Here is a 6,000-nt window from a genome sequence, read left to right on the forward strand (position 1 = left end):
ACTCGAGCAAAAGAGGATACCATATGACAAATTTATAAAATTTGATAATAATAATGGAAATACATGCTTTTCTTTAAAACAAATTTGCATTTAAAAATTATAAAATCTAATAATAAGAAAGGAAATTAATTACTTTTAAAAAAATTTAAATAATAATAAAGAAAATTAAATACTTTTAAAAAAAATTTGACAAAATTGTTGATGGTTAAATGCACGTCAAATCAAATGACTATTGTTTTTATTAATGGAGGTTTTTAAATTTGTTTGCAAGTGTAATACACCTCTTGATGTAATAAAGAAGAATAATTAGTGTTGGACCAAGAATAGGACATTTTTAGGTGTCTACATTTTGTCCCTCTTTGAGACAATGTTGGAACAACGTTATTTCAAAGAAAATGAAAAAAAAAATCTTGCCCTGACATGCCCTAGCGACAGTAGGGTGTAATTATGCCTCTCAAGAGATTGTTAGTACATTAAAGACATAAATGATATCTTGAAAGAAAAAGAATGTTAGATGAAAGATATAAGAACAATTAACTTGATGACATGAATGTGTTTGATTGGATAAAAGAGATGGTTGGAATGATTTGTAGATTGATTGATTGATAATATTGATTGAATTGATGGGATTGATTGGATTGATTGGGATAAAGATCAAGTCTGGTTTTAGGAAGGACACATCTTTTATAAGACAGAGATTATCGTCTAGTTTCAAGAAAGACACATCTTGTATAAGACAAAGATTATCGTCTAGTTTTAAGAAAGACACATCTTGTATAAGACAAATGATAGATGAAAGTTGGATGAATAATGAAATATTATTAAAGTGAAGAATGATCAGTAAGAAGTGAACAATGGTAGGAAATAGAATTGATTGATGGATAGAATAGTTGATGTGAGGAAATGAAACTATCATGAATTCTCATGTCTTTATTATAGCACAACATTCTCATCATTGAGCCTTATTATGTATCAATGGAGCTTTGTACACCAGGGTATAAGGAACCAAGGTATAAATGATATCCCATTGCAAAAAAAAACACGTTGCAAACAAGGAGTGAACCCCTCCATTCTGGGTGTAGCACTAAGGGTCAAGGTATGTTCGATAGTCACAAGCGTAGCTATCCTTGACTTTCATTTATTCATAGGATACTTGTCGAATGAATGTACCAACACAGACACCCAGAGTAACATTGCCCTAGAACTTCATCGGTTCACACTACAAACAACAAACGAAGAAAAATATTATGAACCATCTTGTCTCCTCTAGTCACTTGTGGACATCCTTGAGTAGCATAGGAACATGACCTATCACCAATTGATAAAGGATCTATGTCTTTGTTTTGATTGCTTGAAGTGATGGTTGATAAAAATGTATGGTTTCAGAGACTGAATACCCCATATAAGACTGATTTGTTTGGTTTCGAGCGCACCCTTCCCCGTATAAGACATGTTGATGATTAATTGATAGGGTTGTATGATTCGATTGATAAGACAACTGATCGGTTCGATTACAGATTTTGATAAGATAGTTTGTCTATTGTTGAACTTCATGTAAAGTGTTTACTGGATATTTGCTCAAGTGTTTGATCTGTCGGGGACACTTTATTGCAAGATTTTGTTTTTTGTTTTTCAATTTTTAGGGCTTTTTTCAGGTCTTTTTATGATTTTTTGGGGATTTTTTTAAGTACTTTTATGATTTTATTTTTATTTTTTAAGACTTTATATAATTTTTTTGGATTTTTTAGGACATTTTGTGATTTTTTGGGATTTTTTCCAGAGTTATTATAATTTTTTTGCATTTTTGAAGACTTTTTATGACTTTTTATGATTTTTTTCAATTCTTTTCAAGACTTTTTATGAGTTTTTTGGATCATATTGTGATTTTTTTTTTCATTATGCCCCTAGTTTGTGGACAAAAATGCATGCTCTAATACAAACTAAGTATCCTAACTTAATGACTATTGACTATGCAATATGTAATGAATTCTCTTATTATGCAAAGCAAAGGAAAATCTAAGATGACTCTCTATTTGAACAAAGGCGATTGTGTGAGTTTATCATTGTGTCATGAACTTGCATGATTAGGGTTGCAGGAAAATTCAAAGATAAGGAGTCAATCCTTTCTTAGAAGCCTCGAGCTACTCAACTTGATGCACCAGGTGATAAGAATTTACATCCAGAAAAGAAGAAAGATCTTCTATCATATCATGAAACTTTTTTCTTTGATTACCTAAGTGTGTGCAAGTGGGTTTATTTGCTAAAAACAAATGAACTGCAAAAGCAAATGAAAGGAAACTAAGATAAACAACTACTAAATGTAATACTTCTTTAAGTGCATGTTGTTAATGGGTTTGAGCAAGGGATCAACCTCCATTGTAGCTAAGTGATATGTTCCATTACCAAAAACTCTAGTGATTACACAGGAACCCAACCGATTTGGTTCAAATTACCTAGTTGCTCTCTTTTTGCCAAGTTTCTCTAATTTTCTTTTAGTACCAAGTCTCCTATCTCAAAGAATCTAACTCGAACCCTCTTATTGTAGCTTATTTTCAATCTATTTTGATATCCATATAGATGATTAAGTGTGCTTTGTCTCTTCTCATCAAGTATTTCCAATTCATGTAATCTTGTCACTCTGTAATCTTCTTCTGAAATAATATACCATAAGGAGACTTGAAGAGATGGTATCTCTATGACAATAGGCAAGATAGATTTTGACTCAAAGACCAAGGAATGGGGTAGCACCTGTTGTTGTACAGACGCGTGTTTTATAGGGTCAAAGAGAAGGATTCAACTGTATGTGTCAATCTCGTCTAGCTTCATTAACAACTTTCTTCAGGATCTTTAGGATGATCTTACTTGTTGCTTCTGCTTGGCCATTTCTTTGAGGATAGTAAGGAGTGGCAAAGTGATGTTGAATGCAGAATTTATTGCAAAGCTCAGGTACTTCTTGATTCCTAAATGGGTGACCATTGTTTGTAATTATGCACATGGGGATTGCATTCCATCAAATAATGTAATTGAGGATAAAAATTTCTATCTAGTTATAATTTGTGTATGTAAGAGGAATCATCTCAACCCACTTAGTAAAGTATTATGTAGTAGCCAAGATTAACTTATGCTCGTTGGAAGAAGTGGGATTAATCTTTCCCACAAGGTCTAGTCCCCACTGTGAAAAGGGCCATGGTGATGTGATGGGTTGGAGATCCTATGCAAGAGTGTGAATGAGATCCCAATTTATTTTGGATTGTCTACATTTTTTCACATCTTTGTAAGCATATTTTTCCATGGTTGTCCAATAGTGTCTTGTGCACAATAGTTTCTTAGCTAGAGTCGGTCCACTAGAGTGAGCCCCACAAATTCTATCATGTACTTCCTTTAAGGCCAACTATGCTTCTTCAAAATGAAGGCATCGAAGGAGTTTTCCATCAAAACCTTTCTAGTATAATGTGTCTACAATGATCAACTATGCTTCTTCAAAATGAAGGCATTGAAGGAGTTTTCCATCAAAACCTTTCTAGTATAATGTGTCTACAATGATTACATATTTCGATGCTTGTCTCATCAAGGTTTTATTTTGATTACAAGATAGATTGGGAGGGATATACTGATCATAAAGATATGTGTATATGTCCTTATACCACGGGGATTTGGGACCAACACACACACACACACATTCTGATCGAGGGATTTCATATGTGGGTACCATTAGTTGTTCTACTAGGAATTCAAAATGTGTGACATTATTAGGCATATCTAGAAGATACCCTATAGTTGCTATTGCATCAACCACTTTATTTTGTATTTGGGGAACTTTCTCAAAGAAAATGTTATTGAAATACTTCTTGAAATCATCCACCATCCTTTTATATGGAATTATCTTATCATCCTAAGTGATATAGTCACCATTGAATTGATTGATTATGAGCCTTGAGTCACTATGCACATGCAAATCTGTTATATTCCATTGTACTATAGTGTGAAGTCATGTGGTGAGGGCCGCATATTTTGCCAAGTTATTTATACAAGGGAAATTGATGCAGTAGGACTTTGGAATACAATAACCTTGATGTGTCACAAAGAGGATGCATGCCCCCACTCCATGATTGGTATGTGATCCATTAAAATACATTTTCCACTTTGTTGAAGCTGCTAGGATAAAAACTGACTCGTCGGGAAAGTCTGTCAATAGAGGATGATCTTCTTGAAGAGGGGCTTATGCTAACTAATCTTCTATAATATTCCCCTTAATGACTTTGTGATCCACATATTCGATGTCAAATTTGCTAAGGATCATGATCCTTTTAGCCAACCTACTTATCAGTGCAACCTTGATTAAGAGATACTTGAGAGGGTTGATGCTAGCTATGAGCTTCACTTTGTGATTGAGCACATAGTGTCAAAGTTTCTAAGATGCAAATATTGTTGTCATACATGCTCTTTCTATAGGGGTATAGTTCAACTCATATCCTACCAATGTTTGCTAATATAGAAAATGACTCGTTCCTTCCTACTTGCAACATGTGTTGGTATGTCAAACTGAGCACCAACTACAACAAGCCTATCATCATGCTTGTTCTAACTCCTAGGAACGTTCTAGATGTTGAAGGCCTCAAATCCTTTAATCAAATCCCAAACCCTATATTTGTATGATTTGAGTAAGATGTTCTTTGTTATGTTCTGAGCTCTAATATGGTTAACAACTAGCTCGCTATCCCCAAATACTTGCAAATATCTGATCTTTATTTTTTGTGCAAGTTGGAGACCTTGGACAACGGCTTCATATTCAGCCACATTATTGGTGCAACCAAAATGAAGCCTAAAAAAGAAAAAATATGTCTCCTACTTAGGAGAAACAAGCATTACATCAACAACCACAACATTCTTGTTTCTTGAACCATCAAAAAACATGCTTCATAACCCCTCCAGATTTTCTTGTATCTTGATGAGGTTGGGAATAGGATTATCCTCCTCATCAATACAATAGGTACCAAGCCCAGTCCCCTGACGCTCAACTAATGGATCAAACTAAAAATAATTGCCTCACTCATCTACCAAGCAATTAAGAACCTCTTATAGAATAGTAGGCTCATGGACAATACACTCCTCCCCCTTTTCATGCAAAGTATAATTCATGTTTATAGGGTTGGGGGTGAATGGATCAATGTGGTTTTGTGCAATGGGTTTTGCTTTTATTATAACCTTGGTACCATACCTTGTTCAAAATAGCACATGGGACCAATCAAAAGACAAGTATCCACCTATCTTTGCGGCAAAGTCTCTAGATAGACAGATTGCAACGAAGGCAGCGAGGTCAATGACTGATATGTCTTGCAAGACAATGCAACCAGGGCATGCATGCAAGGTTAACTTCAAAATTTTAACATCCCCTACTATTTTAATAGAAGTGCCATCCAATTGGGAAACCCCCTTAGTCACAGGTTCATATTCTATACCAAGAAGACCAACTACATTCTTAGGCATGACTAAACTACCATCTCCTAAGTCTATCATGCGATTGTGAACTAAGTTAGTTCCTAATGTTAAAGAGAGATAGTAGGGGGGAGGCTTACTGATTTTGCTTGAATCTTCCTCCTCCTTGGGTTGTACCAAACTAGTGGAGATTGTCTTCTTGTTGACCATTGCTTCATCACTTGATTGGTTGATGTATTTCAATGCCTCCTTAAGCAAATCCCTTTGAGATGGGATGGAAAGGGCCTCCCACATAGTGACATTGAGATTGACCTTCTTCATTTAGTCAACTATATTGAAAGGAACACCAGTTGATTTTGAAGGCCCCTTTGCAACTACAAGGTCTATCTATGTTCTTGGGGTGACCTAGGCCTCCCCTTGCCTCCTTCTACCTTGAATGGTATTTTGATTCATATCCTGGACAACTACTTTGGGCATTGGAGCTTGGGCTGATGTTGAAGGTGAGGCACCTTCTACCACTTTCCTTTTTGACCTTGTGTATTGTAGCATAGTATCTCCATTTGT

This window comes from Cryptomeria japonica, chromosome 10, assembly GCF_030272615.1.
Source record: "Cryptomeria japonica chromosome 10, Sugi_1.0, whole genome shotgun sequence".
NCBI lineage: Eukaryota > Viridiplantae > Streptophyta > Pinopsida > Cupressales > Cupressaceae > Cryptomeria > Cryptomeria japonica.